Raw genomic sequence first — 27,099 nt, forward strand, 5'->3', positions numbered from 1 at the left:
CCACACGGAGATCTAATTTAGTAAAGATCTGAGCGACTCGGAGACGCTGGAAAAGTTCAGAAATAAGAGGGAGCGGGTACCTGTTCTTGATGGTAACTTTGTTAAGCTCCCTATAGTCCACACAAGGCCTCAAGGATCCATCCTTTTTCTCGACAAAAAAGATTCCCGCTCCAGCTGGAAAAGAAGAAGCCCGGATGAATCCCTTTTCAAGATTTTCGTCGATGTAGGAGCGAAGGGCTTCTAGCTCGATCTCTGATAGAGGAAAAATGCGGCCGAAGGGGATTTCGGAACCAGGTAGGTCGATGGGGCAATCATAGGGTCGGTGCGGTGGTAGACTGTCAGCTTTCTTCTTATCAAAGATGTCCAGGAATTCATGGTATGCTGCTGGGACATGTTGGAGATTATCCGGTACTGGTTGTAGAGTTAGACATGGAACCGTTCTGTTGCATTTTGGTGAAAAGCAATGCTGAGAGCAGTATATGGAAGAGAAGAGGACTTCTTTCTTGTTCCAATTTATCTGAGGATCATGGGCCTGCAACCATGGAAACCCCAGAATAATGGGAAACATAGGTGAGCTTATAATGTCAAAGCAAAGAAATTCGGAATGATCAGAGTCTATGTGGGTGAGGATAGGCTCAGTTTCCTGTGTGGCAGGCCCAGAACAGGGTAGGGATCCATCTGCCAGATGGATTTGTAGCTGTTGCTCCTTAACTCGTAGAGAGATGTGCAGGTTTTGGGCCAAAGATGCATCCAAGAAGCAACTGCAGGCTCCTGAGTCAACGATGGCTGGCAACCAGACCTTCTCTTCCGCCACCTGTAATGAGATCATGAGGACAAGATGAGACTGGCTTGAACTAGCGACTTGAAAGTTTGTGGCAGACTGTGGGCGGTACTTACTGGGTCTAACAGGGCAGTTGTTTAAGAAGTGACTGGCCCCTCCACAATATAGACAAAGGTTAGCCTGGCGCCGGCGGAGCTTTTCATCAGGAGAGAGTGGGGGTCGAACTAGACCCAGTTGCATGGGCTCACCATGAGAGGATGACGAAGAAGTTGTGGGGGGTGTAGGAACAGGTGGTACCCGCGGCATAATCCAAGTGGGTCTTGGAGACTGGAAACGCTCACTGCGACGTTCCCAGAGACGTCTGTCCAGTTTAATAGCGAGCTGGATCAGGTCTTCTAGGGAGGCCGGGGTATCTACTCGAGCCAATTCATCCTTTAGGATCTCTGAGAGTCCCTGGCGATACTGATATTTTAATGCGGCCTCGTTCCAGTTGGTGTCCCCTGACCATTTTCGAAATTCCACAGTGTAATCTTCCACTGGTCTTTTTGCCTGGGTCAGGGTATGCAGGATGGACTCAGCTGTAGCAGTACGCTGAGGGTCGTCATATAGCTGGGCCATGGAATCGAAAAATGTATCTGCAGAGTCAAGGAGGGGACTCTTTTGCTCCAGAAGGTTGTGAGCCCAGGATTGCGGTTCGTCAGAAAGCAAGGAGATAATGAACCCCACTTTCACAGTCTCAGAATAAAAAGTCCTGGGTTGAAGGGCAAAGTATAGTAAGCAAGCATTTCTAAATGCCCTGTACTTCTTTCGGTTCCCGGAGAATCGTTCCGGAATGGGAACCCTGGGTTCAGGTAAGACCATTACTGCTGCAGGGGCTGGGTTAGCTTGATCCCGAGAGGAAGATGTTCCACTGGCAGATGCTGATGCGGCGTCCGAGGGGTTAGGAAATGCGGTTAGATCTTGCAGACGACCCTCAATCTGGAAGTAGCCGTCTTGGAGTCTCTGGACAGCCTGGGTGAGGGCTGTAACATGCTGGCAGAGTGCCTCAAGGGGAGAGCCAGCTCTGTTGGTCTCGCTCATGGCTGGTTTGTACTGTCAGGTACTTACCAAGGCCGAGTTGCTGAGAGAGGCTCCCCTTGCAGCTGGGCGCACGATACCCTCTGGGAATGGCACAGCGGGTATTGGGCACGAAGAAGCACGGGTCGCCAGCAGGTAGCAGAGGAGCTGGGCGATTCTTCAGGTAGAGAAGAGATCCGTGCAGGGTGGCTGAGCTGGATACTGAGGGTCAACCACAAGGCAGAAGTCCGGAAGCAGGCCGGGGGTCAAACACCGGTATTCAAGTAGGCAAATAGTCCAACACTGGGTAAGCAGAGACAAAGTCCAAGAACAGGCCGGGGGTCAAACACAGGTGGTCAGGCAGGCAGATAATCCACAGTAGGGTGAGGCAGAGGCAAGTCCAGGAGCAGGCCGAGGGTCAAACACAGGTAATCAGGCAGGCAGGTAATCCACAATAGGGTGAGGCAGAGGCAAGTCCAGGAGCAGGCCGAGGGTCAAACACAGGTAGTCAGGCAGGTAGCGAAGTCCAGAAGGCAGCCGAGGGTCAAGCACAAGAGAGGTTCAAGCAGAGTCGGGGTCGGTCCGGGTCACAACGGGTAGGCACAGGTACACATATTCAGGAACAGGTTACAGGAGCTGAAAAGACAAACCAGCAACAAACACAGGACATAGCTGTCTTTATATAGGCCCGCCAGGGGAACGTCCCAATGTGCGTGCACGCGTTCGGATTGATGCGCTGCGTCGTGCACCCACGTGAGCTGATCCGTTTGGGACACGCGCTCGTACCCGCTGACTGTGAAACGGTACGCGCCGATGTGCAATTCTACCACGCAGGTGCATGGGGAAATGCCTATACTGACAGGGCCTGATTCTGGCATTCCCCTAACACATTCCTACATTGCAGGCTCATGGAGGGAATGCGACAGCTAAAGATAGACCATCTGGGATAAGGTGGACAATCTTCTTCTCTGGTACAATTTGGTGCCTTTATCACCAGAGAACAGAGACCTGTATGAGGGGACCCCAGAATGATCTTCTCTACATTGAACTATTCTTATTGGCTGCCATGTCAATGCTTTCAGTGAGGTTGTACACCAAGGTTTCCCTTCGGGTCCTGACTGCACATCTTATCTTTCAGAGGGGGACACTCACAAATTACCCTCACACTGGAAGCCGATGGATGAGACTCTTGTGATGGAAGTGGATCTTGCTCCAGGAACTCCTGAATACTCCGCAGTAGAGCAGAATTTCCAGAAAAGCTGTGGAAACACAATACTGAAGGTAACGTCTCTAATACATTGTGATGAATGATATCAGATGTCAGTGATAGAATTCTGGGTGATGTTGTTCTGCTTATATAATGTAGAGTCTCGACATACCAGCATTGCACTGGAGATTGGTGATAAATATGTGTCATGAAGTAAATGAATCCTCCATGTCAGGGGGAGATGTTTGACTTACCTGGAGAAGCAGGGACATTGGGTGACACAATTCTTGGATGACGTAAGATAAATCCCCTGGTAGAGGCTCCTCTTGTGACTTCTGATACAGGCTGGACAGATATAAAGTGCTGATCTGGTAGAAGCTTGCCAAAAGTCCAGAAAGACAGCAACAAACAGGACCTTTCTGTCATCTCACATGGCAACAGTAGAAACATTACAACAGAATGTCAGGATGTACGGTTGGATAGCCAAATAATCAACGTTCAGATTTGGATTCCAAAGCTTAGTCAGAGAGTATCTATGATCAGGAAGTAAATCTATGACTCCGTAGCCAGGTGACTGCCAGTAGTCTAGTGTATGTAATATGTAGATTCTCCAGCAGGTGACAAAACAGCATAAAGGGCAAACAGACGGACTGCTCTAGGATGAAGTGTCTACAAGAGGGCGTATAATCAGGGCTTACATTTAGGTTTGGTTATGATGGTGCAAATAACTGGGCACTCCAATTACAGAAAAACAACTGGCATTATGGAATAGGCAGGCAGGAACCCTCAACTGTATATTCCACCTATAACATCATGTTAGAGTTGTTCGATACGTGACCTCAATGTGTGTGTGGACCAGCTTTCAGTAACCCCTGTAAATGAGCTGGAAAGTGTTGTCCTTAAAGGAGGTATGTAGCCGATGAAGGCAAGATGTGGGTGAGCCTCGTTAGGGTCTCAGCTGCTGCCTCTCTTGTAGTGATGGAATAAATTCAGATAGGTGTAGAGGAAGGTCATTACACTTGAGGCTATTATTAAAGATGTTTATTGAAATTAACAGTCCACAGGTTATAAATAGAGCCAAAGCATTGGTTGTGATGGTTGGTGGTCAGGACTGACCAGGAACTGGAGTTCAAAAAGGGTAAAAGCCCTTTAACTGCTGTAAAATGATGGAGAACTGACATGCTGGTTCTCTGTCATTTTACGGCACCTAAAAGGCTATTATCATATTCAACCAGTGACTTTAGTCCTAGATTATGAACACCGCTCAAGCTGGGGAACCCAAGCTCCTTCAATCACCAGGGAGAAAGGTGCAGGCTGTCAGAGACGCTCATCCGAAACAATGCATGTATAAAACCAAAGAAGATGGCTGAGAAACAAAAGAAAGAGAGGGCGCACCGACCTAGTGCATTACCACTGATGGCGTTTATTAAAAGAGTAAAATAACAAATAAATACTCACAAACAAGCATGAATAAAGGCATGGACATAAACTGCAGGTGCGCAGTGACAAGCATCAGAATGAAACCGGGACCGGACATCAAATGGATGCGAAAAGGCTGACGCGTTTCAGGGGAGAACCCCCTTCCTCAGACCCTAAGCGGGTGGTGAGGCCATTTGCAAGTCTACACTAGGCTGGCTGGACAGAAGTGCAGTGCTTCTTTTAATTTCATATTCAACCAGGTCAGTCCCGACCACACCAACCATCGCAGCCCTGATGAAGGGGAAGGCATTTCACCTGAAACGCAATGGCTCTACACTTCACCTGTGAACTGTGTGTAGCGCCACCCCCTTGATGGCCGCTCACCCCCTGTGAGGACCCCAAGGATTGACCTGACCTTGCAAATCTCCTGACACTTCCGACACCCTGGGTTCAGACATTCCTGAATGACAATGCAATTCTACAGACACCAGACTGCAAGTGTTGATTTACTTAAAACAGGCAGTGCAGGAATGACATTGCCAGATAACCTACCTAACCTTACAGCCTAAATTCTAAACACAGTTGAACAGGTACGCTATATAAGAAAAACCAAAGTAAAACTAACAGCATCAGTATAGGTCTCTTATAAAATGAGAGTCAAAACCAGAGGAAATTCCCAGCTCAACTCACCAACCAGTCTGCTTACCAACCGAATGAACCTGTCCAACACTCTGCATTAAAAACAGGGGTTTAGTTAGCACACATTTGCAAACGCATGCGTAAGCTGCAAGGCCTCTTCACGGCACCCTGTGTATTGCTTGCAGCCCTAACCCTTCTAAAGTTATAAGGGTCTTCCACTGTGGAGACTCTCATACATTTAGTAGTGTTAGGACTGCAAGCAATGCACAGGGTGCCGTGAAGAGGCCTTGCAGCTTACGCATGCGTTTGCAAATGTGTGCTAACTAAACCCCTGTTTTTAATGCAGTGTGTTGGACGGGTTAATTTGGTTGGTAAGCAGACTGGTTGGTGAGTTGAGCTATGGAATGTTCTGTTTTTGTCTTTCATGTGTTTAACCTTCCATGTGCTCCTTGCTGTGAAAGCCAGTTATAGGTGAGGGGGAGGGGCCATCTCTTTGTTATAGGTCTCTTATATGGCCTATGACCCCAGGCATAAAAGGGAGAGGAATAACCTTTTTATCTGTCTGACAGCTCCCTCAAACTCCTGGTGTCACGGGTCTAGAACCCTTGTCAACAGATATTAACGCTATAATATCAGAACAGTAATGCCCCGTACACACGATTGGATTTTTTCCGACGGATGTTGGCTCAAACTTGTCTTGCATACACACGGTCGCACAAAGTTGGTCCGGAATTCCAAACGCCAAGAACGCGGTGACGTACAACACGTACGATGAGCCGAGAAAAATGAAGTTCAATAGCCAGTGCTGCTCTTCTGCTTGATTCCGAGCATGCGTGGCACTTTGTGTGTCGGAATTGTGTACACACGATCGGAATTTACGCAATCGGATTTTGTTGTCGGAAAATTTTATAGCCTGCTCTCAAACTTTGTGTGTTGAAAATTCCGATGGAAACTGTCCTATGGAGCCCACACACTGTCGGAATTTACGACAACAAGCTCCGATCGCACATTTTCCGTCTGAAAGTCCGACCGTGTGTACAGGGCATTACACTTCATTTCCAAGAAGGAAGAGTTCCCCTTAAATGTGTGAGGAATGATGAAGAAGTCCTCAAGTCCTAAATATTTTTACTAGCCTCAAGTGTGCTGACCTTCCATATGGAACTTGCCTCTACCCCCATTCGAATTATTCTTGACCTGTCCCTGTATTCTTCATAGACTATGTCCTGTATAGTGGGGGGGGGGGACACTCTGGAGTTTAGCTGGTAGAACATTGTATACATCTGAACCTTTGTATGTCCTCCCAGATTCTGCGTGTACAGAACAGTAATCTCTGGCTCCTATACCAGATAAAGAAGCAGAGCATCGACTCCAAGAACGGTTCCACCACCAATGAGAAAGAGCTTTTCCATGGGACTGACTTGGACTCCATCCACAAGGTCAATCATAATGGATTCAACCGGAGCTACGCAGGGAAAAATGGTGAGAGATTCCAGAGATAAAATAACATTGTTACATTATTGAAGCCATTGATATCTGTAGGATATAAGACTGTAGATTGATCATCCAGGGAGTGGATGATTGCCTTAGAGCAGGGGTCTCCAAACTTTCTAAAGAAAGGGCCAATTTACTGTCCTTCAGACTTCAGGGGGGCCGAACTGTGCCCAGTGGGAGTAAACAATGTCCAATCTGGTGCTGTTGGGAGGAATAGTGCCCCTTTTTTAATGTCAGTGGGAGGAATAGTGTCCTATCATTGGTGTCAGTGGAAGGAATAGTGCCCCATCATTGGTGTCAGTGGGAGGAATAGTGCCCCATCATTGTTATTAGTGGGAGGAATAGTGTCCCATCATTGGTGTCAGTGGGAGGAATAGTGTCCCATCATTGGTGTCAGTGGGAAGAATAGTGCCCCATCATTGGTGTCAGTGGGAGGAATAGTGCCCCATCATTGGTGTCAGTGGGAGGAATAGTATCCCATCATTGGTGTCAGTGGGAGGAATAGTATTCCATCATTGGTATCAGTGGGAGGAATAGTGCCCCATCATTGGTGTCAGTGGGAGGAATAGTGCCCCATCATTGGTGTCAGTGGGAGGAATGGTGCCCCATCATTGGTATCAGTGGGAGGAATGGTGCCCCCATCATTGGTGTCAGTGGGGGGAATAGTGCCCCATCATTGGTGTCAGTGGGAGGAATAGTGCCCCCATCATTGGTGTCAGTGGGAGGAATAGTGCTCCATCATTGGTGTCAGTGGGAGGAATAGTGCTCCACCCATCATTGGAGCACAGGTGTGTCAGGAGGAGGCTGTCTCTGGAGCTGCTGCAGATCCGTGTGAGAGGGGACTGGTGAGGAAATCTCTCCCAGCTCTCCTGGCCCCTTTCTGGGGAAGCCATGGAGGCCAGCAGGGCCTCTCCTGCTGGAAGCTCCCAGCCATCTCCTGGGCCATCAGGTGACATGCCTGCCCCTCTGCAAACCATGGCTTGTGATCTCTCTGCCCCTGGTAAGGATGAAGGCACAGAGGCAATTCAGGAGCGAGTGGTGGCCGGGATTAAGGTCCTGAATAGGGAAAGAGACAAGCTCTATAAACTGAGAGCGGAGGTGAAGCGCCTGAGAAGACAGCGGGAGGGCTTGCATAGCCAGAGACGTGGGTCCATGGATCCGGAGATCCAACTGGCCAAGGTCCGGGTTAAACATCAGGAGACCATTGTGTCCATCATGGAAGGAAGAGATGGGCCATTTAAGGAAAAGTTTTACAATGATAAAAGGTTTGCGAGGATGACAAAGATGGAGGTGGAGGAGGAGACCCCCAGTTCTGACCCCCTGCCCCCTCAGGTAGAGGTAAGCAGCCCCATGCCTTCCCAGGACCCAGGAGGCATGCTCAGGGCCATCCAGGTAATGGAGTCTCCTGTGCGGGGGGATCAGCTGGCGTTTGGTGATAAGGACATAACTGATAATGTGCCTGATAATGTCAAGCCCCAAGCAGGGGATGAATCTGTTTTTGTGTCATCTAACACCATGAGCAATGTAGAAAGTGTGCCCAGTGACAATCAAGTTTCTAGTCCTATGTGTAGCAATGTTGTACCTTCTGATGTTGCAGCGCAGCAAGAGCTGCATTTAAAAAATGACATTTCTGAAAAGGAACTACAGGTGTCAGCAGAGCCCATTAACTCTCATTTGGCTGAGTCTAAAGCTGTTTGCCCCACAGCTGCTGGAGACTCTACAGTGCAGCATCAGGAGACAGCTGGTATTGCAGCAACTGTGACTATTCCTGATGGGAAATTGAACGTGTGTGTGACTGATAGCAATTGTACAAGTGTGATGGACAATCGTCCCAGCTCAGTCCAAGCAAATAATAATAATGAACAGACTACTGTGACTTCAGTGTGGGGACTTGGCCCTGATAAACCCACGTTTGCTCAGGTTGTACGCTCTGCTCCTGGTGGCTCCGCCCCCAAGCGGGGTTTCCCCCTGCAGCCTACCACTTTGGGCACCCCGGGATCTGGTCTTGGGTCTCTAGCTTCTGCTGGGGGTCCGAGAAGAAATGTGGTAATTCTCAAATGGGAAGGTGGTGCAATCCCTCCAGCACGGCGTGCAGTGGTGGATTTGATTTTGGAGATGGGTTTTGGGGCAAATGACCTGTATGCTCTAATACATGTTGCTGGGACACGGGATTATACCATTAGTTTCACCAGGCCAGAGGGTCTTGACCTGTTCTGGGAGCGATATGAGGCTCGGTGCAGGTCAAGACCTGAATGGGAAGGTCTGGCCCCAGTTGCGGTTTCGCAAAGGTCAACGGTGAAAAAGATAACCATCATACTCACCAATGAGAGTGTTCCTGCTCGGGACCTAGAGGTCTGGTTAAGGAACTATGGTGAGGTTTTGACTAAGCCCAGCAAAATCCTTGATGAACGTAACATCTGGACTGGGGGTTGGTCGGTTACAGTCAGGTTGGCCAGGGATGGGAATGTTGTCCGTCACCTGCCCTCCTCAGCTTTTATAGGGAGGGATAGGATGACTATTTTCTACCCTGGTCAGCCGAAGCTGTGTCACCGCTGTGGAGAAAAGGGGCATTTGAGCTCTTCCTGTTCAGCCTTGATATGTTCAGTGTGTCGGGGTCAGGGTCATATGGCTAAGGACTGCACCGAGATGATCAGGTGCAACCTGTGCCTGCGCCTTGGCCACCCCTACAGCAGATGTCCTGAAGCCTGGCACAATATGGAGAAGGAGGTAATTGATGACATGTCGAGGCTGGACAGGATGGAGGGTGAGGCCCCTGGTGTACTATCCTCCTCTGCGGTGACCGACTCCCCTGGTCCTGCTCAGGGTCCCTCCCCAGTTCCTGTGGCCACCCCTCCTGTGTCTGTAAGTATTCCTTCTGTATCTGTCTCTGTGTCCCCCCAGCCTACTGTACCCTCTCCTCATGTGTCAGAACCTTCCAAGTCTGTGCCCCCCGAGTCAGTTCCCCCCCAGGAGTCTACCCCTCCTAAGTCTGATTCAAAGGGAGCACCCCCCCCACCAGGAGTGGTAGTGGGTACTAAAAAGGTCGCTTCTGCCTCTCTAAAGGAGTCTTCTGTAAAGACTTCAAAGAAAAAAACAGGAGATAAGGGCATCTCTGAAGCTGACCTGCAGTACCTGGAGGAGAGAAGGAAGGTTGGGAAGCGGAAGAAGCAGGTGGTGAGGACGGAACAGGCTCCAGTGCCTGTCTCCAACCGTTATAGGTCCTCTAATTGGGAAATTTCTTCATCTGGAGCTTCTTCGGAGCGAAGTTCTGATTCTGAGATGGAGTTTGAGGCGGCCTCAAGAAAGAGAGAGGCTTCTGGTGATGAGCAGCAGAGGGGAGCTAAGAAGCAATCCACCCAATAACCCAAATGGCGGTTCCCCCTCCGTTAAAGGTGGTGACAATAAATGTCGCCAGCATTAAGTCAGTAAGAGCTCGTTCTATGGCCTTCTTTTTGTTCAGCCAATTAGATGCTGAAATTTCATTTTTGCAAGAGACTAGGCTCACCTCCTTGGCAGATATTCATATGGCCAAGAGAGAGTGGAGGTATGGTCCATCTTACTGGTCTCTTGCGGCCGAGCCTTACGGCGGTGTGGCGGTGTTGTTTAAAACCGGCATGGTAACTGTCCGGCGGGTTATTGAGGTGGAGATTGGGAGATGTATGGTCTTAGACGTCCTTGTGGGAGGGCAGGACCTGCGCCTAATTAATGTTTATGGGCCGCACACAAAGTGGGACAGGAAATGCCTTTTTACAAGGATCAAGCCATTTCTTTTTACATCCCGGCAAGTGGTCTTTGGAGGTGACTTTAATACAGTAACTAGGCCCAAGGACAGGAAGGACTTCAAGGACAGGCTGGGATATGATAGCGTTTTTTTAAATAGTATGGTTAGGGATGCTGGTCTTGTGGATGTGCACATTAAGCACCTCCCGGATGACACCGGGTTCACCTTTCATCGAGGTAATAGTCAGAGTAGAATAGATAGGTTTTTTTTGAAGGAGACCTCTGCTTTCTCACCCCCAGTGGTGCAGGCAGTGGAGTTCTCTGATCAATGTATATGAGTAGGTGGTGCTGCGCTGATCCTTAGTGTAAAAACAGGTGAACATAAGATAATAAATAATAATAATCAATGCGCTAGGTAGGAAAGTGGTGAAATGGCGTAAACGTGGGGGATAATGTGTATTAAAAAATGTTCATTTAAATGTTCAATATCTTCAATAGTGCATAAAGAATGACATAAATATACTCAAATAAAATATCACTTCAATTGCCTAAAAATAAAATCCACATAATTACAATATAATAACGTGATACTATCAAAGCGCCAGTGACTAGCTCTAAATTTAAAAAAGAATAGGGTGCATAATAAACGTACATTTATACTTGGACCAGCGAAATGTACAGTGCGGACAAAAGGTGCTATGTGCAACTCAAAATTGGAGGAATAGTGACTGGCTGTTTCTATATAAAGTGCATATTGTGCATGTTGCTGGAAGGTGCTGATTGGCTCCATCAGTCAGCTGACCTTTCTGTATAGACAGACCATCAAGCGGAACTAGCGGCAAAATATCTCTTGGAAAATGGCCGCCGCATATAACCCAATCAGACTCCGGGAAAATGGCCGCCCTATAATAATCCATGTTAGACTATTTAAGGACGAGATTCTAGCCTGTATCTATCCCCTGATGAAGTCACGTGGTGTGACGTCACGCGTAGGGACGAGACAGGCTGCAAACACAGACAGAGGCATACGAGCTCGCTGCTCGTTGGATTGTTATTATTGCTTCTCAATCTTTATGTGGGTACCTGCATTTTTACAATAAAGAGTATTACGTTTTAAACTGGATTACACTATTGGGCTTCTCTTCTGTCGATTACCCCCTATGAATACAACCCCCCTGCATTACACCTGAGGGAACTCCAACCCAGGATCCAGGATAGAGAGGGACGCGCTGGAACCCATAGGCGGACGCCCTTAACAGCCCTTTTGTTACCTGCTTTTGCCCCATTACCTGAAGGTAAGGGGCTATTACCCACCAAAGTGTCTAGCACACGAAGAAAAAATTAGATGTGATTCACCCCAGCACTCTAACTGCAACGTGTGCATGCCAGGACGTTGCTGTCACAACCATACACAAGGATTGTTCTTGAGCATCATATGAATGCGTTTTTTAGCACTTTAATTGCAACGTGTGCATGTTAGCACGTTGCTGTCACATTATATTTAAAAGTTTTTTTTTTTTTTTTGTTTTTTTTTGAATACCTTTCACCTTCATTCATGATTTGATGTCAACATGCACAATATGCACTTTATATAGAAACAGCCAGTCACTATTCCTCCAATTTTGAGTTGCACATAGCACCTTTTGTCCGCACTGTACATTTCGCTGGTCCAAGTATAAATGTACGTTTATTATGCACCCTATTCTTTTTTAAATTTAGAGCTAGTCACTGGCGCTTTGATAGTATCACGTTATTATATTGTAATTATGTGGATTTTATTTTTAGGCAATTGAAGTGATATTTTATTTGAGTATATTTATGTCATTCTTTATGCACTATTGAAGATATTGAACATTTAAATGAACATTTTTTAATACACATTATCCCCCACGTTTACGCCATTTCACCACTTTCCTACCTAGCGCATTGATTATTATTATTTATTATCTTATGTTCACCTGTTTTTACACTAAGGATCAGCGCAGCACCACCTACTCATATACATTTATCTAAAAGGTCAGGTGTTCACCTTATCGGTGTATGCGGCTTTTCCACCCTTAGCCTCTTCCATAACAGATAGCGCGGGAATAATTTCTCTTATTTACGGAGTTCTCTGATCACTGTATGCTATCTGTGGTCCTGAATGCTTCAGACGCCCCTCAGAAGGGTAAGGGCATCTGGAGATTGAATTCGACTCTACTCAAGGAAGAACATGTTAGACAATCCTTTGAGGAATTCTTTCAGGCACAGGTGACCATCCTGGACTTTTGTAGCAGCAAGGCTGAGTGGTGGGAGCTGACCAAAAAGAGGATCGCTGGATTCTTCAGGGGCCTAGCCAATAGAAAACAGTTTAATAAATACATGACCTACCAACGTTTACGGAGGAAGCTGGATATTCTTGTCTCGAGAGGAGGAGATCCTGGGGCAATCTCCGAAGTGAAACTCCTTCTCAGGAAGTGTCAATATGACCGGCATGCCTCTTTGGTTCTGGAGAGGGACTATGGGAAGTACCACTCGCCTGACCCTTACCAGAACTGCAAACAAGGTGTAGCTGTTAAAACGGTCGTTGGCCTGGGGGAGGGAGGAGCCTGGTAATGGCTCTGTGCACGGCGTGAGGATCCTGAGAACCCTCTCCCTGCAGCTGAGAGGAATGATCGGCCTGATGAGAAGGTGTAGGTAGCTTCCCTCCCCGCCCCCCCTGCTCATCACTCACTGAGCTGTCTTGTGGTGTAAGCCAGAGGAAGTTTGTACCTGCATCTGACTGCATCCGCCCCCCCCACCCCTCCGTAGTCGGATGGGCTAGAAGGCTCATCGAGGACGGGGGGTTAGGAGAACTGGAAAACCGCGGAGATTGGAGCGCTTCGGAAGTGACGGCAGCAGGGAAAACGGTGTGCTGCTGGGGGCTGTTTCAAGTCCCCAGCGGTGTTGCCGGCCGCGGAGAGCGGAGGAAACAGCTGAAGTGCACCGGGGAAATTTCGGAGGAGAGAGCCAGGAAGGTGGGTGAGTGGAGCAAGGAGCAGCGGCAGCGAACACTGAAGAGCTGAGAGCAGAGAACAGCTGAGACTTCAGCGGGTCAGACAGACCTGGGCAGATTGATAACATCAGAGACAGCACCTGAGCGTTCGCAGCATCAGAGAGCAGCAACAAGCAGTAGTCAGCGTCCCTTTTTGTCCCAACTTCAACAACAACTAAAAGATAAGTACCGTATTTTTTTTTTTTTTTTTTTTGGATTTTTTCTATTGCAATTGTCTTGAAGTGAACAGGCAAAGGAAAAGTAATAGAACAAAAGAAAGGGAAAGGGAAAGAACATATTGAAATAAAACGAAATAAAATGGAATAAAAAGCGAAAGTAAATGAAAGTAAATGAAGGCGAAAGAGCTGAAAAAGTAGAATCAACTGAGCTAAGAAAAACAATAAAAACAGGGGGGGAACAGGGGAGAAGAGAAGGTGAAAGAGAGACAAGCCAACGGAAGAGTTGTCTCCCAGCCCCCACCTGCTTGCTGCTGCTGCTGCAGTATCTCCCTTTCTTGTGATCTTTTTTTTTTTTTTGGTCTTTTTTTGTTTTTGTTTTTTGCAAATGGTATTAACTATAGGCTTGATAGTACAAACTATAGAATAAGAAGAAATTTCATAGTAACAAAATGTGGAACATATAAGCTCATACTGGAACTATACTGCTGAATATATAAATCATCTTGCTGAATACTTGAATTAGATTGCATTATACCGCTAAAACATTTGAATTATTTTTCTGAGCACCTGGGCCCTCATGCACATGGGCTGTTGGGAGAACGTTGTGAAAACGGCAGTGTCTTTGCAGTGACTTTTTTTTTTTTTTTTTTTCCTCCTCTTTTGGCTCTTTTCTATTGCAATTGTCTTGAAGTGAACAAGCAAAGGAAAAGGCGAAAGAGCTGAAAAAGTAGAATCAAGTGAGCTAAGAAAAACAATAAAAACAGGGGGGGGGAACAGGGGAGAAGAGAAGGAGAAGGTGAAAGAAAGACAAGCCAACGGAAGAGTTGTCTCCCAGCCCCCACCTGCTTGCTGCTGCTGCTGCTGCTGCAGTATCTCCCTTTCTTGTGAATTTTTTTTTTTTTTTTTTTTGTTTTGTTTTTGTTTTTGTTTTTTGCAAATGGTACTAACTATAGGCTTGATGTACAAACTATAGAATAAGAAGAAATTTCATAGTAACAAAAATGTGGAACATATAAGCTCATACTGGAACTATACTGCTGAATATATAAATCATCTTGCGGAATACTTGAATTAGATTGCATTATATCGCTAAAACATTCAAATTATTCTGCTGAGCACCTGGGCCCTCATGCACATGGGCTGTTGGAAAAGCGCTGTGAAGACGCCGGTGTCTTTGCAGTGACTTTTTCTTAACTTTTTTCAGCTTTTTTCAGCATTTTTGCAATAGCGTTTTTGAGCGTTTTTTTTTTTTTTTTTTTTCAGCTTAAGAACGCCTATGCCACTTGCAGCTCAGAGATGCCTAGGTGGGCATGAAGCCATAGACTAACATAGACAGGCCTTTTTGAGCTGCGGAAGGGGCTCGGAAGGGCGGCTGTGGAGACGTCCGTGTGCATGGGGACTTAATACTATGGTTTAAACAACTGAACAGCACCAAGGAATGCTTAATGTACTTAAGGTAGTAACATAACTTCTGGAAAACGGGGACCACTCATATCTCATTAATTATTTCTATTATTGGATTGTGGGGAGGATGCCGGGTATGAGAACGGAACAAAAGAAATATTAGTAAAAATAAGTCAATTTAAAGAGGCTGGGAGATTTTTTTCATCATTAAGAGACCCCAATCAAGGGGTATTCTGGAAGGCAGCTTCGAAGATCTTATAAATCCAGCCATAGAAACAAACATGAAGGGGAAAACAACAAGAAGTGCGGGAGCAATACCGAAATCACCTAGGACCAGCCTAGGCCCAAGTCCAGGCCCTATGAACAGGTATATACAGCAAGGAATCGGAGAAGGAGAGAAACAAGTGGGTTCAAAGGGCAGACAAATAGATACAAAAGAGAAGGACAACAAGGATAAAAAAAGGCCAGTATAAAGTACAAACAGAAACCAGCCACCTCTCAGAACCCAGAATGGAGCCAGAAATGGGAGAGGAAGACAGAGGAAAGGAGGAAGGACAACAAGGGCCACAGTTGCCAACAAAACAGGATATGGAAAAAATGTTCGCGGCACTAGAGAATTCCCTAAAAGCAGAGATGTCAACACTCCATAAAGATATGGGATATATGTTAAACAGAGTGGAAGAAGTAGAGATCAAAGTAGACCTACATCAAAAAAACATAAAGGAACTAGAAGACGAAATAAAGAAATTAAAACGGGAACAACAGGAACAATCATATAAAATAGAAGAGCAAGAAAATAGAGATAAAAAGAAAAACTTGAGAATACGTGGGTTACCGGAAACAGAACAAGCAGAAAATCTAATAGAAAAAATGAACAATCTCTTCAACCAAATCTTGGGAAAGGAAACAACTAACACAATAGGAATAGAAAGTGTCTTCCGAGTAAAAAAACCTCAAAGGTTCGCAAGGGAAACACCTAGAGATGTAATCGTACGCTTTGAAAAATGGGAAGAAAAAAAACAGATCTGGATAAACCTAAAGAGGAAAACACAAATAGAGTTTGCGGGAGGTAAATTACAAATATTTCAAGATTTATCTCAAGAAACGTTGAAAAGACGACGGATACTAAAGCCATTATTAGAAATCCTCCGGGAGCAAGAAATTCAATACAACTGGGGTTTTCCAGCATGTCTAATAGCAAGGAAAAATGGAATAAGTGCGAGGCTAAGACATGTGGAGGAGATTCCGGACTTTTGCAACAAACTAGAAATCCCCTCCCCAGAACTGGAAAAATATGCAAATAGTCAGGAGCGAATAACGGCAAGAGATGACCTGCAGTGGCAAGTAAATTCAAGGATCAGACATCAAGATGTGGACTCTCGAGGAAATTAATATCTGAGAAAATACCACACAACGGTGCAAGGGGCCTTAGAGTGGAAAGGGGGGGGGGGGCTGGGGTTGATGGGATGGGAAAAAAGGAAAGTGAAAGGATTGGTAAAACACAACAAAAATGCAGGGAGAGGGAGACAGGGACTCACGGAGTGGACAGGGGGTCGCCCTATTAGTGCTTAGGCAGGGGGGGAATAGGGTGTCTTACAGAGCTCCGCCTCACAATAAATAGAGCAGAGGGGGCAGAGCGTGCCCCACAAAACAAAGTAAAACGCTCTCAGCTCTAGAGAATATGGGGGTAAAAAACCCATATCAGAAAAAAGGGAGGGGGAGGGTGGGAGGAGGGAAAAGAGAGGGAAGGAGGGTGGGGAGGGAAAGGTCTGAGTCACATGAGTGGTTACATAGGCACACCTATTTTGAGACAAGAGATGAGGAGACCCCGTGCGTCCGCTGGGTGTCCCCTCCATCCGGTCTCCTAGGGGGACCGCGTGGGGGGGAGGGCCGGAGGACGGGCGGGGAAGAAAAGGCACAAGAATGGAAAACGTAAACAGCATAAAAATAATCTCTTACAATGTCCGAGGACTAAATTCCCCAGGGAAGAGAAACATCATTCTCCGAGAACTAGAAAAAAGTAAAGCAGAAATAATTTTCCTACAGGAGACGCATATAACCCAAAACTCAAATGCCAAAATTTATTCAAGAAACATACCAACATGGTATCAAGGAGACTCGCCAATAAGAAGGGCCAAAGGAGTAGCCACCGGTATAGGGAAAAATGTACGTTTTCTAATAGATCAAAGGAAAATAGACCCGGAGGGTCGATATCTTTTTATTACAGGAACTATACACGGGGTAAAATATACATTGGCCAATGTCTACTGTCCTAATAAGAACCCTAAAAAATATTTGATAGATATAATTAAAATACTAATGGAATTCAAGCAAGGAAAATTAATACTAGCTGGAGACTTCAACTTCAGCATGGATAATAAAATGGACAGTACCTCAAGAGTAAGGGACAAAGAGGTAAATCAACTAAAGAAATTAAAAAGAACATTATATGAACAGCAACTAATAGACCCTTGGAGAATTCAGCACCCCAGCACAAAGGACTACACATTCTACTCAACAGTACACAAAATTTACTCCAGATTGGATTACATCATGGTCGAACATAGAAACTTGGAAGAAATAGAAGAAACAAAAATAGGCATAATAACCGCCTCAGATCACAGCCCAGTAATCTTGAGAATGAAAATAAAAGGAGAAGTCCTTGAAAGGGGTCCATGGAGAATCAACGAAACTTTATTAGAAGACCGTGAGACCGAAAAAAGCATCATAGAAGAAATTAAAAGATATTTTGAGGAAAACGATACACCAGAGGTATCGAAAGCAACAATATGGGAGGCGCATAAATCTGTTATTAGGGGCAAGTTAATAGCCATAGGGGCAAGAAAAAAACAGGAAAGGAAAACAAACATGCAACAAATATTTAAAGAAATTTATGAATTGGAACGAAAACACAAAAATCAAGTAAACAACAAAATCTTCGGCCTACTATCTCAAAAGAGAGAGCAATTAAAAGACTGGATGGAACAAGAAGAAAGGAAGGACTACAACAGAGTAGTACAAGAAAAATATAAATGGGGTAATAAACCAGGAAAATACCTAGCAAATCTGGTAAAAAAAAAGAAGTCTGTGAATTACATTGAGAAGATCAAAAATGAAAAAGGAGAAGTGGTAAATAAAACTACAGATATAGCGATAACATTTCAAAAATACTTCAGCTCCCTATATGCAATAAAAGGACAGGAAAGTTGGAAAGAAGCGAATACAAGAACAAAGAAGATACAAGAATATTTAAAAAAAGCAAACTTACCAAAACTAAAAACAGACCAACTAGAAGAATTGGAAAAAAATATTACGCATGAAGAGGTAAAACTGGCATTAAAGGAAACTCCCGTAGGAAAAAGCCCAGGACCAGACGGGTTTACGGTCAAATACTATAAAAAATTTGAAGAACAGCTGACTCCAAAACTATTAGAATATATGAATTCCTTAGGGGAAGATGAAGAAATAAGAAGTGAATCGTTATTAGCTCATATTACAATACTACCAAAATAAGGGAAAGACAAAGTTAACTGCTCAAGCAACAGGCCAATAGCCCTATTGAACGCCGATACGAAGCTGTACTCCAAGATCCTGGCCACTAGGATAAAAAAACTAATCCCACTGTGGATCAACCCGGACCAAACTGGTTTTGTCCCGGGGAGAGAGGGGCGGGACAACAGCCTAAAATCATTATTGATGTTGCACAAGAAGGTGCAGAATGAGACCCCAGTTCTATTCCTGTCATTGGATGCAGAAAAAGCATTCGACAGGGTAGACTGGGGTTTCATGATGGATACATTGCAGCACTTGGGTATCGGGACAAAAATGATGAAGTGGATAACAAATTTGTATAATGGCCCGACAGCAGTCGTAAAAGTAAACGGTAGACTCTCTCCAAAAATTAAGATGCAGAATGGAACACGGCAAGGCTGTCCACTGTCTCCACTATTATATGTATTGGCTTTAGAACCACTATTAGCAACACTCCGCAATAACAAAGAGGTAGAAGGAGCGAAACTAGGAGGAAAAGAGCATAAGATCGCTGCCTACGCGGACGACATCTTGATGTACGTATCCAACCCAAGAGTGTCACTCCCAAACATACTGAAAGAAATTAAAAAATACGGAGAACTGTCAAACTTCAAAATTAATCCAATAAAAACAGAAATATTAAACATAGGTCTAGAGAAAAAGGAAGTTCAGTTTTTACAAAAAGAATTCCCATTCACTTGGGTAAAAGAACTAAATTACCTTGGAATTAAAATAACTCCTAGAGTTGAAAAAATTTATCAGGCAAACTTTATTCCACTGATCAATGAGGTCAAAGAAGAAATGAAAAAGTTAAGAATACAGCCACTTTCATGGATTGGAAGAATAAATATGTTTAAGATGACGATATTACCTAAAATAAACTACAGATTACAGATGTTACCAGTAAAAATCCCGCAGAGCTTTTTTAAAATAATTAAAACAATCCTGCTAAAATACATATGGCTTAATAAAAAAACAAGAATTAAATACACGCTGATCACAAGGAAAAAGGAGCATGGGGGTCTTGCCGTCCCAGATATAAGTAGGTACTATAAAGCCATAGTTTTAACACGAATGTTAGAGTGGACAAATGAGAAAAATGAAAAAAAATGGGTGGAAATGGAAAACACAATAAGTGGAGCCACACTACATAAGAATATTTGGATTCCACGGAAATATAGAACATTGGACACCGACACGCACGAAATAACAAAAAATGTATTTAAAATTTGGGACACCATTCACTTAAAGAATGAATGGAAATATAATTCACCACTATTAGCACTCACAGGATCGAATCTCTTCACCCCTGGGAGGGAAATATTTGAAATCCAAGGAATAGGTAACCCACAACTGAAAGATATCACTAGAAATGGCAAAATAAGAACACGAGTAGAAATAGAGGAAAGGAATGGATGGAAGATGAATGAATGGAATTATACTCAACTAAGGCACCTAGTAAGCACAATACCACACCCACTGAGAGATGAAACAAAATTAACTGCACTGGAAAAGCTATGTAGCAATGAAACACCATTAAAAAACGGAACATCAAAAATTTATAGTATACTGACAGATTTGGAAGCACAAGAAAGACCAGAATATATAAATCAATGGGAAAAAGAAATGAATTTAAAAATAGATAACCAAAAAGTGGAAAAAATGATAGAAATGGGATATAATAAGGCTTGGGACATGAAGACCATAGAAATGAATTATAAACTAGTATCAAGATGGTATATGACCCCAGTAAGAATACACAGATTCCATCAAGATAGAACCTCCTTGTGTTGGAGAAAATGTGGCCAAATAGCAACGATCACACACATATGGTGGGAATGCCCAATAATAATGGAGTACTGGAAGGAAGTGTTAAATAACATAAAAGAAATAACTGGAGAAGAAATAGAACAAAATATTTGGACTTGCCTCTTCCATATCTACAATAAACCTAAGAAACAATATAGAAAATCAATAATACCTAACCTCCTGAATGCGGCCAAGGCCTTAATTCCCAAGAATTGGCTAAAAAGTGGAAAACCAGACATTAGAAACTGGCTAAAGGAAATAGACTATCACTACAAAATGGAAGGAGGAGAGAAAGGGGATAATAGTAGATGGGAAAGTTGGAAAAACTACAAAGTCTCGGATATTTATTTAGATAGGATAAAAGAAAGAACAGGTGCAGAGCCAAGTGGATAAATAAACAACATAAAGGAACGGACCAGACACAGGGGAGGGGGAGGGGGGGGGGGGCGGGGGGAAATAAGAGGGACTGAGAGAGACTAAGATAATAATAGGGTTTATAATTATAGAAGGCGTTTTGTCGTCGGTTTTTAAAATTATTTAAGAATATCCTAGAAGGGAAAAATAATAAAGATGTGACGGAAACAATCCACAATGATGTGAAAAAGGAGAAGAGATAAAGTTTGACACATAAAGTTGAAATAATGTCTCTCGGAAAACTTTCGCTGAAGTGGATAAAAAAAAGAAAAAAAAAAAAAAAAAAAAAAAACGGTCGTTGGCCTTAAGGACAGTACAGGTTCCTTGACAAAGTCCAGGTCAGGGATTCTGGAGGTCGTGAGGTCCTTTTATGCTGACCTTCTTGGGAGGAAAGAGCTTGACCGTGACAAGATGGAAAGCTTTTTGGACTCTACTCCAGGTCTAAATGATGAAGATGTCCCATTGATGAATTTGACAGAGGAGATCACAGTTGAAGAGGTGATGAGGGCAATTGAACAACTTGCCATCAAAAAGTCACCTGGACCGGATGGCTTGACGGCTGAGTTTTACAAAGCCTTTAAGTCTATTCTGGCCCCACATTTGGTAGAGGTTTTTAACAGTTGCCTTGCTGAGGGGGTACTTCCCCCTTCCATGAGGCACTCAGCTGTGATTCTTCTTTCAAAGGGTAAAGATCCTTCGATGATTGAGAATTGGCGCCCCATCAGCCTTCTTAATGTCGATAGAAAGATACTGGCAAAGATATTTTTCTGGCGCCTATCGTCAGTAGCAGAGTCTTTGCTTTCTCGCCATCAGCACTGTTCGGTCCAGGGTAGGTGCACCTTCACAGCGGTTTTAGCTGTCCGGGAGGCCTTGGAGCGGTGCAGGGCTGCAGGCTGGGGAAAGTATTTGCTGACATTGGATCAGGCAAAGGCTTTTGATCGTGTCAACCATGAGTACCTGTGGTTGATCCTTAGTAAGTACGGTCTGCCGGGTGGTTTTGTCGATTGGTTAAAAGTCTTGTATAAGGGGGCAGAAAGCTTTCCTCTTGTTAATGGTTGGGTTGGGCAGTCCTTTGAGGTTGGCTCCGGGGTGCGCCAGGGTTGTCCCCTGAGTCCCCTGCTCTATGTGTTTGCAATCGACCCTTTCATCAGGAGGCTAGAGAGCGGCATGTTGTGTGGGGTACCAGTGGGTCTCCCGGGTGAGCCGCCTTTGAGGGTTGTTGCCTATGCGGACGATGTGTCGGTGATTGTCACCGGGGCGGATGAAGCAGAGGAGGTGGTCTCTCTGACATTACGGTATTCTGAAGCATCAGGCTTCAAGATCAATCAGGAAAAGAGTGAAGTCTTCTGGATGGGAAAGGAAGGTGAGGGTTTTGATCTCCCGGACACCTTTCCAGTGCCCCAGGAAAGAATTAAGATTCTAGGCATTGAATTTGGACCCGGCGATTATGGCCTCAAAAACTGGGAAGGCAGACTGGAAATTGCCCATACTAAGGTGGTCAGCTGGAAGAAATGGAAGTTATCTATGAGGGAAAGGGTTGATCTGATTAAGACTTACCTGATTCCGATCTTTTTGTATGTCAGCTTTGTCTGCATCTTGCCAGTGTCTCTCTATGCTAGGGTCAGTAGTGTGTTCTTCCAGATGTTGTGGGGGAACAGACTGAACCCCATCAAGAGGAATGTCACCTATCTATCCAGGAGGGAGGGTGGCTTAGGTATGGTCAACCCAGTTCTTTTCTTTTCACTGCTTTTTCTCAAGTTTAATATTGGTAATATGCTTGCAGTGGAACCTCCTGGATGGGCAGGCATTTTTAGATCTTGGTTTAGGCCTTTTCTGCGACTTTGGGAAGAAGGTGGCCAAGTGAAGAATCTCAGGGGTCATCGTGGTCAGCTACCAGCCTATGTCGCTCCGTGCCTGAAGTTATTACGGCAGTGGCGATTGTCGGCTGAAGATCTCAGATCGGTTCCGAGGAAAGTCCTTATGAGTCGAGTCTTGAGCGAAGTCTTTCATGACCCACTGGCCTTAAGGGATTGCCCAGGCCCAGTTTTGAGGGCAGGGTTAAGACTTATTAATTTGGACAGAGTACCTCCTAAATTCAGGGATCTGGCCTGGATGTGCTTCCATGGGAGGCTCTATGTTAGGGGCAATTTGAAATTCCGCAGTGGGGTGGATCGTAGCTGTCCTCGGGAGGAGTGTGCAGGTGAGGAGGAGACTATGGACCATTTTCTGCTTCATTGCCCTTTTAACATAGAGGTGTACAAACAGGTGGGGCGGGCGCTCGGGGTTCCTTTCCTCTCCAGGCTGGGTTATGCTGAGTGGGTGTACGGAGCATTCAATACTGGTGGGGTTTTTATTTAGATACACTTTTTCTAGTTAGCCTAGTAGTCCGTTATTTCACTTGGAACGCACGGTGTCAGGTCAGCATTCGGCGTAAAATCCTTCCTGTTCAGGTGGTGGTGTATGACATTCTGCATGAGGTGGAGAAGATTCGGGTACTTGAGAGAGACAAGCGGAGTCAGGGGGCTTGGTTGAAGGCGTGGAGGGGTTTCAAGCCTCCCTGACTGCCAGGAGTCTCTTTCCCGGGTGTGGCTGTCTGTCTCTTATCACCCTAGATTATTTTTTGGATTAATTTTTGATAAATGGCTGCGTACATAGGTGATGGGTTGTGCCTCTTAGGCCCTCTCTGCTGCTTTATGTAAATAGTTTTGGTAACGGATTATGTATATATTGTATATATTCTGAACATGGATGTGTATTCCTTGGATTTCTGTTGAAGTTTTGTACTATGGTTTTGTTTTTTACTTTTGTATAAAATTGGTTGCTTGATTCTTTTCAATAAAAGATCAATAAAAGATCAATAGTGTCCCATCATTGGTGTCAGTGGGAAGAATAGTGCCCCATCATTGGTGTCAGTGGGAGGAATAGTGCCCCATCATTGGTGTCAGTGGGAGGAATAGTATTCCATCATTGGTGTCAGTGGGAGGAATAGTGCCCCATCATTGGTGTCAATGAAAGGAATAGTACCCCATTGTTGGTGTGATTGGCAGGAATATTGGCTGAGGGGCCAGATAAAGGCAAGCAAAGGGCCAAATCCGGCCCCAGGGCCGCAGTTTGGAGACCACTGCCTTAGAGGATCATAGGGGTCAAAAAAAATTTTGTTTATTGTTGTACCAAATTGGATCACATGGTGTAAAGGTTTTTTGCCTTTCTCTGGATCAACTGCAGACTTCATGTTGGACACCAGAGCTGATTTAGATTTGGGAGGGTTAAAAATAAAAGAACAAATAAAGTAATGGCCCGGAGCCATGTGCAACTTGGGGTAGGGCCAGCATGACTGGGGTGGGGACAGTGAGGCGGAGGCAGAGGTTTAGGAGATAGGACAGTGGGGGGAGTTTAGTTAATCTTGGGGGGTGGAGTTTTTGGTGAGGTACGCAGTAGGGAGAGAAAGTCCTGGGGATAGGTAATTTCCCGCCCTCCCTCCCCTTTTTATTTAAGGTTTGTGGTATTTGATGGATGATTGGTTGGGGTATTTTATTTGGTATTTGGTGCTTTCTGGGGTTTTTGTAAGCTTAAGGAGGGTTTCTCTTTTGATGTCGTAGCAGCAGGAGGTCTATGGGGTCTTTGAAGGTGGTGCTGAAAATAATGGAGGTTTGGGAGGGAGTTGGGCGACCTTTCCCTCACAATGGTGTTTAATGGTTGTATCTGGAAGGAAGTAGCTGGTTGTCCCTGAGCTTGCGTAATGCACGGCGTGGGGCCTTTCATGGGTGTACCGATACAACTAGTTGGTGGAATTTATACTTGGCCTTCAAAGACCTCTAGATCAAAAAGTTGATAAAGATGTGTATTTGGTTAATGTCATTGAAAATGTTTTATATGCATTAAGTTATATGTTTGGAAAATGTTGGTAAATTTTATTTTGTTGTAATAAAAGGCTGCTATGGCCATTCGACTCCAAAAAGAAAGTATTCTTTCTGGTCATTTGCGAGTAAAGGTTGGTAGGTAGGGTAATGTTAATTAAGGGAGCCTCACGATATGGCACATCTCTCAGTCAAGAGAAAAAGGGGAGAAAAATAGTCTCAGACAAAGAAAGGGGAGGACCGTACCCGACCACATGCCAAAACGAATGTAGCACTAACTCTCGGTGGAGCTGCTGGTTTAAGCGTTACCTTCACTCTCCTTCCCTCTGTTTTACTGACACTGGGTCTAGGGTTCCGTTGAGTTTACCTGTGGACGATACACGCAGCAACACTTGAATACGTTTTCAATGCTTTATTGAACAATTCACTAAGGAAGTAGCAGGAAAGAGGCAGAAGGAAAACTGCAGAAGAAACTCAAATATCTTCTTGTAAGGTTCTTGACAGAATGCGCTCCCCTCGTGGGACACACTCCTTGCTCGCCTGGATAGGCCTCTCTCACTTGCCTAGCAGCCAGTACGTAGCACGAACAAAAGTCTCTGCCGCAGACTTGTTTGGGGCAAACCTGTACGATCCTCTGCCACAGGATGTATTGGTTTTCTGTAATGAACGTCAGTCACAGTGCCTGAACCTTTAAGCAACACCATGCTGTATAGTTACTTTTAGGTTTTTATATAGTTACTTTTCGGATACGTCCTCCAACCGAGTCACCAGGCCCCTCTATAGACCAGCATGCCGCATGATCCTTCCATGACGGGTCCTCCCCTGGGATCTCCTCGGTTGTCCAGCTTCTTCACTCGGGATAGACAGCTCAGGACCATTCCTCGGCTGCTGTGGTAGGCCCCAGACAATCTTCTGGGCCCACCCCTGCGCCACAGCGGCGTGGGCCTCCGGAACGGAGGACCACGAGATTGCTCTCTAATGCATACCTGTCAGCCAGGAGGGCCAGCAGGTGGCTGTAAAATGAACCCCTCAATATGGCGTCTGTCCCATAAATACCCTCGCCCAGAATGCAACTCGGAGGACCACCTCCACCGAGTCGTCTCCGGGACAGAAGAGCACTCATACACTTCGACACATTGCCTTTCCAACCCTGACCAGTGGTAACAGCGACACCCACCGGTCAGTATGGAAACACACACAATGTCAGCCAAGCTGGAACAGAGGCAAACTTAACCTATTTAATGAACAAGTTACTAAATTTGCCTAACATATGGTAGATCGCAAATCCACCAGCGCTACACGAAGATGTCACAATCAATATCACGTCACATGGGAATAGCAACACGTAGGAAAAAAGAAAAGCAGAGGTTAAATAAACTAAGTGTCTACAACTCGTATTCACATTATCCAATTCAGAATAAAAGATCCATTCCGTCCACAGAGAGAAACTTTGAGGAATTGTCCATATCAAAGACCAAAAGCTCTTCTATCCTCATATTGTTTACTATTGCAACCCATTTCACCAGAAGTGAGGAGTCTGTGGTCTTCCCATATTGGGAGATTGGCTGTCTGCATTTTGCTGGATTTTAAACAGTATAGGCACTTATTTCTAATGTTTAAGATGGCTATACCTGCAAAAGGGGTCAGCTAGCAGGACTTTCTGATCAACATTCCTATAGGAGAGTCTACAGCAGTCTTTCTCAACCCTTTTATCACAAAGGCTTGGTTCACACTTGTGCAATGCAGGAACCAGTGCGATGCAGGAACCAGTGCTATGCAGGAACCAGTGCTATGCAGGAACCAGTGCGATGCAGGAACCAGTGCGATGCAGGAAAGAGTGTGATTCCTGTTTGGGTTCCCACATTGCACTTGAATTGCCATCGGTTCACACTGACATCTTCAAACCGCTTCAGGTGTCATTGTAAAGTCAATGACACCCCTAGATCGGTTCGGAGATCGCAGTGTGAACTGTGAAACGGTGCAGGAATCGGATGGCAAGGGTGTGAACACCCATGTGATCTGATCCCAGTGCGGGACAAAAAAAGGGTCCTGCACCATTTTGGTGTGAATGCGATGCAAGTTCAGCCATACAGTTTGGTTGAATGCGCATCGCACAGACAATTCAGTGCGAATCACATAAGATGTCTGTCATCGCACAAGTGGGATCCCAGCCTGAAGAATCCTTGAAATAACTTTCTAGTCTCAGGGAACCCCCTGCTAATAATAACTACAGTATATCTGGTTCTCCCAGTACATTAGAATGACGATCATTGGGAAGAATGTCCCCCTTACAGATCGCTAAAAAGATCATCAGTGTCAGTGGGAACTTATCTGAGAGGCAGAAATTTCTCAATGCTCAAGGAGCCCCTAGCAACCTCTGGAGGAACCCTTGAGAAAGGCTGGTCTAGAGTCTCACAACTTTCCCCCATTCCATTCAGAACCAAGCTGGACTTTAATACCAATAGTTGGTATCATGTACAGTACAGCTGGGCTCTTCCTCATCACATCCGGTGTGTTGTGTCTTTATGTCATCTTCTCTCTCATGCTTCACTCTCACCTCCAGACTTCTCTCCTGCTGC

At 45.1% G+C, this 27,099-nt stretch overlaps 1 pseudogene; it reads left to right on the forward strand.

Moving 5' to 3' along the window:
• The window catches only part of LOC141147321 (protein mono-ADP-ribosyltransferase PARP14-like), a 148,552-nt pseudogene that overhangs the window by 117,501 nt on the left and 3,952 nt on the right, over positions 1–27,099 (forward strand).

Source organism: Aquarana catesbeiana, linkage group LG06, assembly GCF_042186555.1.
Source record: "Aquarana catesbeiana isolate 2022-GZ linkage group LG06, ASM4218655v1, whole genome shotgun sequence".
NCBI classification, from domain to species: domain Eukaryota; kingdom Metazoa; phylum Chordata; class Amphibia; order Anura; family Ranidae; genus Aquarana; species Aquarana catesbeiana.